General features: G+C 37.6%; 1 protein-coding gene across 4 annotated transcripts in view; it reads right to left on the bottom strand.

Moving 5' to 3' along the window:
- The window catches only part of SUGCT (succinyl-CoA:glutarate-CoA transferase), a 315428-nt gene that overhangs the window by 255117 nt on the left and 47834 nt on the right, over positions 1 to 12477 (bottom strand). The gene's annotated exons all lie outside the window — the stretch shown is intronic.

Raw genomic sequence — 12477 nt, 5'->3', positions numbered from 1 at the left:
TTCGCTGAGTCAATCAATCATTTACATGCAATTTCAACAAGTGTATATGAATAACAAAAGACAGGTAACTGGAAAGAGAAAATAACATTTTAATTATATTCTTTACTTTCTTCTCCCTCCAATTTTTTGTCTGCTGTCCTGCCACATATATTAACAATGCTTTGACTCTAAGCCAAGTTAATTTATATCTTGCTCTTTGTTTGCTTTTTCTTAAAGCAGGCATGTAGACTTAGGAACTTTGAGACTCAGGCATTTTATGCTGGCATAGGTAACTTATGCTATGCTACAGTAGCAACAAAATTATTAATTTACAGTTTTGTAGGAAAAAAATAATTCTAGAAAATTCCATTGCTTTCAGTTGTGCAGAGGCCAATAATCTTCCATTTACACCTTTCCATACTTCTGGTGACATATTAAAAAAATATTTACCTGAGAAAAATGTGAACATAAGACCACAATTCACATTTGCTTCACGCTATAAAAAGTCTCTTAAAATCACTGATCCTATGCTAGTATTTACCTAATGATTTCTGGTTTATGCTTCCCCTAACAAGTATTTTGAGACTGAGAGCATTTGACTAGTTTTGCTTTTGCAGCTATTCCCTATTGCCATTATGGAAGCTCCTTCCATGTACATGTGCATCAAGTGACTCTCAGCACTTGCTCCTTGAGTCATTTTTGCATTATCCAAAAACCCAAAAACCCACATCAAAACCCCAAACCTCTATCTCCATCAGGCAATCCCCACCCTTGCAGCTAATGATGCAATTCCTAAGCATTGTTTCAGGCACCATATCACAATAAATGGTAGTGTTCTACCAGTTTTCAGCCAGCAAATTGTGTTTCAAACTCCTGCAAGAATGAACTGGGCAGCAGAAACCACAGCCTTGTGCAAGCAAGAGAGCTGCCACAATTCAAGGCAGCCCATCATGCAGGGGTCCAGCAGGAAACCAGCATTCCCAGGTGCTATCAACAAACATCACCTTACATTTGGGCTTGTAAGGGCCACCCATCTGGCCCCAAAGTTGAGAGATCTGCAGAAGCTAAAAATGAGTTCAAGAGTGGCATACACCTACAGGCAGGGCAAGTACACAGCAAAGTCACTGCCCACAGAGGAGCAAGATTATACTGCTTCATCCATGGTGTTCCTGCATCAAGGCAGCAGGTCTGGCCTGCAAAAGTTAACTAAAAAATGTAAAACTACTATCACATAGGCCAAGGCTTATACACAATACTGTTAAAGAGGATTTTAGAAAAATGTCCGTGGTCATGTTATAAACACTGTTCTTCAGTTAAAAAGTGTTTTCTACTCAGTGACACTGATTTCTCTTAATGCAAAACTCCAGGAAATTATCATAAATTCTCCACAAAAGAAAATTCCTGGCACTGAAGTGCCATTTTCCATAAATGTCTAGCCATAATCCTAGCCACAACTACAATCTTGTTAAGATAAAATCAAATCTTTAATGACAAATAACTAGAATTTTAACACAGGTTTCCTATAGTGTCCTGTTCTTGTATCTTCCAAGCAGACACTTAAGCAGGTATTCAAATCCATGTCAGCAATCACATGCAGCATGGGGGATTTGCTGATTCAAGTTAGCCACCTGACCAACACCACACAGCAAACCACAGTCACACAAAAGATGTGCTACGAGGTGTTAATTGAACAGACACCATTTTAAAAACCCAAACCACATAATAAGAAAATAAATGGAAATGTATTTGAATACCTTATCTAGAACATGAATTCTCAGAGTTTAAGATAGATAAAAAGAGCAAAACAGACTTTAAGGTACACAGTTGTGTAAGTACTTTTTTTGCCTGAAACTGATGTCTGATAGCATCTTTTGCTTTATTTAAAAAAAAAGTTTAGAATACATAAATAGAGAAATTGAGATATCCTCAAAAACACGTGTTTGCATCGCAGAGAACTGCTACATTCACTGAAATGAAACAAAAAATAGAACTGATCTATAAATTATTTTAATGGGCTATTTAGGGCTTATAAAAGACCAGAATGAATGCTTCCCACAACATGGAGATAAGCTCCTGATTAAGATTCAATTAGCACTAGCAATAGCAGAGACTGATGCAACTAACAGATGTAGGATTTCTAATTTCAAAAGGATGTTCTATTCAACATAGAGTTACAAGAGTAAGTACATGTTAAAAGGACTCCTATGTCTTCTCAGTCTCCAATTAAACAGATGAACAAACAAAAGATAAACTTCTACACACTCAGATGAATTTTATGTGGAGGATCAAAAATAAAAATCCTGACCATAGAAAATATTAGACAGCACTGATATTAAACAAAAAGAAAACAAAAAATGTTTCTTTTAAATGAGCTCCAGTTGAAGAAAGGAAAAAGAAAATTCATTTTCTTGATTACAATAAAAATACTACCCTTTTTTTTCTGAAAGCGTAAAGAAAAATACTACTTCAATCACTGAAAAGATCTTGTTTCAGCTTCATAACTACAAAGGAACATCTCTAAGAAACCTGTTACTTAAAAATATAAAAAAAAACAAAACAAAACAACGACAACAAAAAAAAACCCCACGTATTAAGGAGAGGATCAGGGCTAGAAATACCAAGAACTCCAAAGTTAGTCTGTATACTCTGTGCAAAATCAAAAAACTGAAGGCAGCGGGGTTCCCATGAAGAAAAAAAGGAAATAAAGAAAAAAGCCTATCAATGGATTTTCCCATAACAGGATCCTGGAAACAGATGAATCATTTTTAAAGTAACTTTGAAAACAAATCCCTTTTCTTTTCCATGACACGGAAAATTCAGCCAGAACAGTTAAAGTTTTGACAGTGTTCTAACAAATTAAATCAGATGTTGATAACAGACATATCAGACAACTTTAACCATAAACTTCTACAATTATTTTCTTAAAACTTTATTCTCTCTGAAGAAAGACTATATATGCATTGAAATATTAAATGCATCATGTTCTGTATTTCACACAGCTTTACTAAGTTCAGGCAAAATTCAACTTACGGAAAGTTTATTGTTCTACATTGTATAGACATTTCTCTTACACTATGACACATTTTGTGTCTTGATTTTCTCAAGGTGAATGATGGTGATGGTAGGGCTGAGTATTCATGGGTAAGAATCAAGAAGGCCAACAGGGCAGACATCCTGGTGGCAGTCTTTTAGACCACCCAACCAGGATAAAGGGCAGATAGAATATTCTACGACCAGCTGGCAGAAGTATCACAATTGCTATCCCTTGTTCTCATGAGGGGCTTCAACACACTAGATGTCTTGAAAATACAACACAACGAAGAGGTAATGGTCTAGGAGGTCTCTGGTGTCTGTGGAAGATGACTTCCTACTGCACTTGGTGAGAGCCAGCTAGGGAAAAGGCCCTCTGGACCTGTTGTTTGTGGACAGAGAGGGAATTCTGGGTGGAGGTGGAAGCCTGTCTAGAGCGTAGCAACCATGAAATGATAGAATTTTTAATTCTTGCAGAAGGAAGGAGAGGGCAGTCAAGAGAACAGTTATCTTGGAACTTCAGAGGGAAGATTGGCCTATTTAGGAGATTGTTTGAGTCCCTTGAGACGAAGTCTTGTAGGACAAAGGTGTGGACACCATTGAAGCCTCAGGCTGAAAATTGCGAGGGCTTGGAATTTTTTCTCTTTTCTCATGCAAGGGAACCTTTCCCAGGCTGAGACAGTTTTCTCAGTTCCAGCCTGAGCCTTTCTCAGGATGATAACACTGGGGAAAAATAAAAAGGAATTAATAACAAGATTAACACCTGGGCTTCACTGATAAACAGTTCTCACAGTTTGTGAGAAAGTTTTTGTTTTCTTCAATTGTCCAATGGACTGCTGTTCTGTTTGTAGTTTGCGAACCACACTATAAATGTGGTCCGGCCGTTCAATAAATTGCTTCTTTAGCCACCTAGCTAGAGGAGTCCGTGTCGTTATTCTACGCGATTCATCGTGAGCAGCGACACAAAGGAATCTAGGAAGGCTGCATATTATACAGGAAGGAACACCTAAAGGTTCAGGCTTAGGATCATCATGCCACACATACCCAACAATCATGTGATCAGGCCCAGCCAGTACAGGTTTATGAAAGGCAGGTCCAACTTGACCAACTGATCTTCTATGGCAAGGCAACTCACTTAGTGGATGAGGGAAAGGCTATGGCAGTTGTCCACCTGGACTTTAGTAAAGTTTCTGGTCTTTTCTCATAATCCTCTTCTGCTCACAGCTTGCATGGGTGCACTCTTTGCTGGATAACAAAACTGGCTGGATGGCTGGACCTAGAGATTGGTGGTGAATAGTGCTACATCCAGCTGGTCACTAGCTCCTCAGAGCTCAGTATTTGGGCCAGTTCTGTTTAACATCTTTAACAACACTGGACAAGGGGACCAAAAGCACCCTCAGTCAGTTTGCACACACCACCAAGCTGAGTGGCAGTGGTGATCTGCTGGAGGGTCAGAAGGCTCTGCTGAGGAACCTGGACAGGCTGTCTTGAGGGGCCAAAGCCAGTGGTATGAGGTTCAACAAGAAGTGCTGGATCCTGCACTTGGTCACAACAACCCCAGGCAGCACTACAGGCTGCAGGCAGACTGCTGCACAGCAGGAAAGGACCTGGGGGTGCTGCTTGACAGCAGCTGAACATGAGCCAGTGTGTGCCCAGGTGGCCAAGAAAGTCAAAGGCATCCTGGTCTGGACCAAGAACAGTGTGGCCAACAAGATCAGGGCAGTGCTCTATAATCAGAACTGGTGCACACCCAAATTCTGTGTTCAGTTTTGAACTACCTCACTACCAGAAAGATACTGAGGTGCTGAAGCATGTCTGGAGAAGGGCAGTGAAGCTGGTGAAGGACCTGGAGCACAAGTCTTGTAAGGAGCTGTGGGAGCTTACATTGTTCAGACTGGAGAAAAGAGATAACCCTTATTGCTCTCTACAACTTCTTGAAACGAGGCTGTAGTGAAGTGAAGTGGGGGACCAGTCTCTTCTCCCAGGCAACAAGTGATAGGACAAGAGGAAAAGACACAAGTCACACCTGTTTGGCTGTGTGAAAAATGTGCAACTGTTGCCTCCCTATCACAGTGAAATATCCCATTCATTACCTCAGCAGAACATCAACAGCTTTAGTTTTAACACTGAAAATCTCTGCACATCAAGTATTTAGGTGCTAATGCACTGCAGGGATGTCACAAGAAATAAATCCATGCAATTCAATGAAATGTTTGAAATAGGATGCTTAACAAATTTATCATTTCTGTGCCTCTGCAGTATTAAGCAACACCCAGAACATTCTTTTGAGTATTTTAATGCTGTTCATATTGCATATGTAGTTCATCTACTAAGCTATTACACAGCTTGCAAGTCAGAGAAATGTGGTCCAAAGTTCTATTTGACTTGAGTATTACCAATGAGTCTGGAGTCAAAATATGGCACTTCTACATAATTAAGTAGTGGCAACATTGTAATTATACCCCAAAGAAAGAAGTTATTCTTACAACCAATCTACAAAAATATTTAAGTAGTATCAAAAAAAATCCAAAATGTTTTATCACAGAGGACACTAGAATAAAAATAACTTCAAATATATTTATTAGAGAAATCTAATACTAAAAATTCATTCAAAGCAAGACAAGGCATTTTTATAAATAACTGAACTCTGATGAGAGACTCACATTGGTGGTCACATTCATCCACTCCAGAGTAATGAGGGAAGGAAAAGAACTTGTTAAACCACTCTCAATCCTCTACCAGCAGACCCGGTTAACTGGAAAATTTCCAGCTGACTGGAAATTAGCAAATGTAAAGCCAATCCACAAGAAGTGTCTGAAGGATGATTCAGGGAACTACAGTCCTGTCAGCCTGACCTCATTTCTGATCAAGGTTATGGAAGAGATCATCCTGAGTGCCATTACACAGCACATGCAGGACAATCAGGGGATCAAGTCCAGCCAACATGGATTTAGGAAAGGCAGGTCCTGCTTGGTCAACCTGACCTTTTTCTATGACCAAGTGACCCACTTAGTAGATGGGGGAAAGACTGGGGGTATACTCTGTCTAGACTTCAGTAAAGCACTTGACATAGTCTCCCACAGCATCCTCCTAGAAAACCTGGCTGTTCATGACTTGAATGGGTGAACACTTCAGTAGGTAGAAACCAGGCTGGATGGCCAGGCTTGGAGTGTTACGGTGAATGGAACTAAATCCACGTGGTGGTGGGTCTCTAGTGGTGTTCCCCAAGGCTCAGTTTTGGGGCTGGTCCCTGTTTAACATCTTTTTTGATGATCTGAACCTGGGGATTCAGGGCACCCTCAGTAATTTTGCAGAAAAGGTTGAGTTGGGTGGGAGCATGGACCTGCTCAAGAGTAGGAAGGCTCTGCAGGGAAACCTGGACAGACTCAATCCATGGGCTGAGGACAACATCATGAGGACAAAGGGGAAGTGCTGGGAGTTGCACTTGAGTCCCAGCAACCCCATGGAGCCTGACAGGCCTGGGGAGGAGTGGCTCAAGAGCTGTTGAGCAGAAAGGGACCTGGTATGAGCCAGCAGCATGCCCAGATGGCCAAGAAGATCAGTGGCATCCTGGCCTGCATGAAGTGCAGCGTGGCCAGCAGGAGCCGGGCAGAGATCCCCCTCCTGTACCTGGCACTGGTGAGGCCACACCTCGAGTACTGTGGCTCAGTTCTGGGCCTCTCACTTCAGAAAGGACATTGAGGTGCTGGAGCATGGCCAAAGAAGGGCAGCAAGGCTTGTGAAAGGTCTGGAAACCTGTTTCATGAGGAATGGCTGAGGGACTGGAGTTGTTTGTTCTCAAGAAGAGGGGGCTCAGGAGGGGCCTCATTGCCCTCTAAAACTACCTGAAAGGAGATTGTAGTGAGGTGAGGGCCAGTCTCTTCTACTGTGCCTGCAGTGAGAGGACCAGAGCACATGGTCTTAAGATGAGACAAGGCAGATTCAGGTATTAGGAAAGAAAAATTCAGTGATAGGGTCGTCAGGCATTGGAATAGGTAGCCCAGAGTGGAGACACCATCCCTGGAGACGTCTAAGAGATGTCTGGATCTGGATGAAGTAATTTAATGGTTTAGGAGTTATAGTGGTAGTTCTGGCTTGACAACTGGACTTCATGATCTTAAGGATCTCTTTCAACTTTAATGGTTCTACAACTTTAAGACAGTTTAATGGACACCTGTTTTAGAAGTCCTAAATTAGAGTCTGAACATATTTTTAATAGCTTTCACTATAACATAATAAGTAATTAATTACGACTTTTGGCCTAATCACATGTCATTTCTCTAAAGAGTTTGCAGTCTAACTGATTAGCCAAAACCAATACTGAATACAGAAACAATACTGCGCTGAATACAAAGAGAAATTCTGGCAGCAGGACTTAATCAGACCAAAGGAAGTAATTATTGCAAATGTGTTTCAGCATCATCCTTTACTTCACATTTTCTTTTTTTTTTAATAGATTATAATCTACAGAGAAATTTTAATGAGAGTTATCTGAAGTAACCAAAATAAGCAGTGTTGAAACCTTAGCTAGAGTTCCATCACCATACCCCAAAATGCCACACTTGTTAAGGTTTATTAGACTTCCAGAGGCTCAAGAGCACATAAAAATCAGCTGTCTTGCTAATTTAAAATTTTCCATGGCGTAAAACTAAAATCTCTTCCAACAAGTTACAACCCTTTTACTTGTTATTTGCATAAATTAATGGAGCACAATGTGTTCAAAGGCTCTATCGTAATTTGATGAACTTCTAGAATGACTTCTGAAAACTTTTAATAGTTTAGAGGGGCAGGTGAGCTTTTGGATTACACTACATGTGTTTTTTCTGATGCTAGTTGCTTAAATCATTCCCCTTTCCTTTCATTTACCCAGTGTATCCTTCTCCTAAAACTCAGCATGATTCTGAAATCTGATCTGGTAATAAACATCTTGATTCAATTTCCAAGATTACACTCTTATTTAAAGATCATCTAAATTAAAAAAATCATTTAAAGAAATGTCTTCCTTTGTCTTCAAACTCTCTCCCCTACCCACTCCAGGCAGCCATGTTTGGTTTTTTTTAGTAATAAAGTGGCATATTTTTTCTATCTATTTTCTAGTCTTTCTCTAATTAATGACAGGCAGAACAACACAGGAAAATGAAGCTGCAACTAATTCAGGCTTCTTTAGCACAAGAACAATGGTAGCAAAGACAAAAAGACACAGAATTAGTTAGGTAGCATTTAAAGAAGAAATTCCCTAGCAATTTGAATATGTACTCTGTTTACAGAGTAAAGAAAGCCTCTAAATAAAACCAAGATCCAGTTGGAGGATGCTCTACCAATGACTGCATAACTAATCATTAGAAATCATAACACACATTCCACAGAGGCCAATATTAAATTGAGTTACTGTCATGAGTGTATGGTCTTCTGGTCTATTCAATCAAATTCTGGCTGCTTAAAACCCAGAGGGATAAGCTCTGTTCTTAGTTATACAGCTGTCCTCAATGGAAATTGTCAAGAATACAGGCCAAGAAGTGTTTAAAGTGCAGTATATGCTTAAAGAAATGGTCACATTAATTCAGAATTTGTTATTCTTTCGTATGAGAGCTATACAGTGAAAAAGATGACATCGCCATACAGCACATGCTCAATTTTTTATTATGATGGAGATTAAGATTGCTACATTTTGCAAAGATGATGCTTTTATAAGCTTGTAAAAAACCCACTTATTCAAATCATACCCAAAAACAAGACAGCTCTGTAACAGTCCTCATAGATGGCCTCCAAAACGAGATGCAATAACCTCCAAAAAAGACAATTTTCTTTTGGTATTCATTCAGCGCGTGACTCTCAGCAGAGAAGCAGCAAGATGCAGTCAAGACACCTGAGCAGTATTTAAGTTCCAAGGTTGATATTTCCACACAACTTATTTCTCAGGGATTCTAGGATGCCTTGAACATGCTACAGGTAGTATGCAGGTGTTACCAGTTACACCTATACTCAATAATTGCTAAAAGACATGCCATGAAAGCCCTGAATAGATAGCACACAATCATCTTGGGAAAATGTGATGTTGAAACAAAAGCTACCAGCTTCTAATGCTCATCATTCCTTCAGCAAACTGAGTACATTAATTTAATTAAGTTTAATTAAGCACAAAAATTAAATAAAGAAAATAATTTATACCAATTTTTAGGTTTTTCGAGAGTCACTTCAACATTTTAAGAGGATTAAGTGTTTGCTATGGCAAATACAAACTAAAGCATAGAAATTAGAAGCAGAGAAGTGTCTGATGAACAATCATATTATACAAACAATATTAACCACATTATCCTGTCTGTGGAATCTGGAAAAAAAAAAACTTCAAAATTGCAGAAATGTTAAATGTAAAATATTTCTTGCAGATTTTTAATCCAAATGAAACAAACTTATTACAGTATTTGTTGGAGCCTGGTCGTAATTAAATACAGGAAGGATATTAAAACTTCCAAGAGATTTTTTTAAGCCACAACAGAAGAAAAGGCACAATTGCATAATTGGAACCAAATCCAAACCCCACTTCCTTCTTATTTACCAGTATCATCTAAAGAACACTATTTAGATGCTGAAAGGTCTGGAGCTTACAACTGTGAATCATCTAAAAGTCAAAAATTTCAAAGGAATCATATGACATGGGTTAAAAGTTTATAGATGAGAGATATAGAAAGTTTCTGCTCTTTGCAAAACCACATTCTAAGGGCTACCATATCTCTTGTTCAAAAAAATCCTAGAATCCTATTTTGTTGTAGGGAAAGAAATAATCTTTGGTAGTAATAAGTGTTTAAAACACAGAGTTTGAAAGAAAGATATGTATTTTAAGATATTTTTTAAATAACATTTCTTCAGAAAACAGGATCTCACTTATAATTTGGTTCTACACAGATCCCAAATACAAAATTAACTTGCCAGTCATTGGGACTGTTCTTTAAAAAGTTTCAGATCAGTTTTATTGGCAGGTGAATTCATTTCAGTGCTCTTTGTTATTTGCATATCTGTGCAGGAAATTAGTATCAAAAGCATTCTCCAGCCCTCACCTCCACCAAAAAAAAAAAAAAAAAAAAAAAAAAAAAAAAATTAATTAAATCCTCTTGCATTTCTGCAAGGCATGCAGAAAAATGATAGTGCAGACACAGATGGACATTTAGATGCTATATTTTCTGCTATAAAATAAACCAAGCAGTTTTCAAAATTTCCCAATTACCTGAGTGACTTAACTCCTGGGGGATTTATTCCTTTCTGACATAGTCAAAGTCAACAACGCTGAACAATGAAGACATATGTATTGGCCAGGTTCACAATTTTCAGTTCAGATGAAGGGATGAACAAAAGATCCAAGCACACTGCTAGATTAGCTCAGTGCATGAAATGATGGCAAAGCCAAGAAGTTTCATACAAGACCCTGTTGTCACAACACTATAAATAGGATGGTTCAGCACACATAGAAGATTCCTTTTTTTCTCATTAAAAATGATTACACTTCAGCAAAACTCATGCTGAAGGAAAAGTTATCACAATGTCTCTGTTTGACCTCCAAATCCTACCATTAATCAACACCAACAAAAGCCTAATAAACTGAAAGTCTAAAACTTTAGGTCCCTTATTTTTTTGGCAGCATCCATGAGAAATGCCAGAGTCCTTCTTTTTAAACATTTATCACATGAGGAAAAGCTAGATTTTGATACCTAGTTGGGAGGTAAAACAAAATCTCTTTGGAAACAAGTCTCTTTCAAGACCAGACCATATCACAGTAATTGTCTAATTTCCTTTAAAAAATTCATAATCATCAGAAGTATTGCGAAAGTAATTTATTTATTTACATTAATTTTCAGATTTGTACTATTTTTCTTAGTAAAGACACTCACCCTTAAAGACTTATAAGTAGCTACCAGTCTTACAAAAGCAAAGAAAACAAACCAAGAAAGTAGATGTTCTGAGACTCAGCTGCTACTTATGTTTTTTTCATTCACTTTAACACATCTTTTTAATGGGATTAATCACATGTTTTTATTTTTGTTACTTTAGAACCTCCTCCATAAATACTTCTTCCATTTTAATAGATGTTTTCATTACAGTCTTGGGCCAACACCCTAACATTAATTTGGACTGAAGCAGCAGGATAATCTCAAACAAAAGAGCTGTTTTCTGAATAACCTCTTTTATCCATACTCTGCTCCAATATATCAAATTATTTGAATATCATTTACCCAGCACTGAAGTAAATAAACCCATTTATTTTTCAATGAGAGTGTGCATTTATTTCTTAATATCTTTTAGAAAACTACAATTTGACAATGAGCAAGGAAGGGAATGTTTAAAAAAACCCTGAGAAGCTACTAAGCTTTTCCTTTACCATTTAGCACTGCATCAACTAAATCATGTAGAAGATAAACACCATGTCACATGTTTTGCTCACTAACATTTATCCAGGTCTTCAATCTCTCGCTTGTGTGTGCTAGTGAGTGGCCAAAATGACAATGATGTGGAAGTTCAGATGGAAATTTTGCAATATAAGAACACTGCTGTGTATAGACAAATCTACCCTAATCAAGGAAAAAGGTTATAAAGACAAATAAGGTAACAAAATAAGCTGAAATAAGAGAGCTGTAGAAACACCTAACTTCAACTCTTCTTGCATTCAGCATTTGATAAAATATTGAAATATAATCAAGAAGACTTCATTAATATAAAAAAAGCCAAAAACCAGTGGAACAAGGAATTAAACACACACATCCGTCCCAGAATTACTCTGGAAATCAATAAGAATTATCAGAAGTAATTTTATAAAATTAGAAATAAAAAAGATCAAGGAGTAGCTGCCACAAAACACTACAATACCTTAAACATAAAATCCCTCTACATCCATATATATACAAAATATTTAATAAGAATTTAATACATATTTAAAATATATTTCTGAACTGCTTTTTTCTAGACATATTTCCAATACAGATACAACATTTGCAAATATATTTCAGCATAATTAAGTTCAATTCTTATGAACAGTTTTTCTGAAAAAAATGAAAAGTTCTTTATTGATTTAAACAAGAATTTCCCCTCCTTTCTGATTTCAATAGTTATTCAGACAAAAGCAGTAGGCACTAAAGAGCAACCTCAATCATTAGGCTCAATCACTATTATCACACAATGATATAGATGTCCAACATCTTGCTCATACCTGAGCAACTTTTAGCACAATGGGCACTGTCATTTCTCAACTGCACTGACAAGAATAATGTGAAGAAAAATACAATTCAATAAAGATGAAAATAATAGAGCACTTTGCTTTAAATATGGCTTTTGACGTACATTTTAAAATGGAAATAAGAATTCCTCTGCAGTAATTTTTAATTTTTAATTTTTAAACATAAATTACTCAGCAAGTACCTACATCAGTAAGACAATCAGAATGTATCATCTGATCATATGCAGCTCAAATCAATGTCACTT

This window comes from Oenanthe melanoleuca, chromosome 2 (assembly GCF_029582105.1).
Source record: "Oenanthe melanoleuca isolate GR-GAL-2019-014 chromosome 2, OMel1.0, whole genome shotgun sequence".
Classification (NCBI taxonomy): Eukaryota; Metazoa; Chordata; class Aves; order Passeriformes; family Muscicapidae; genus Oenanthe; species Oenanthe melanoleuca.
Note: the sequence above shows the minus strand (reverse complement) of the source record. Positions and strands in the feature narration are given on the sequence as shown.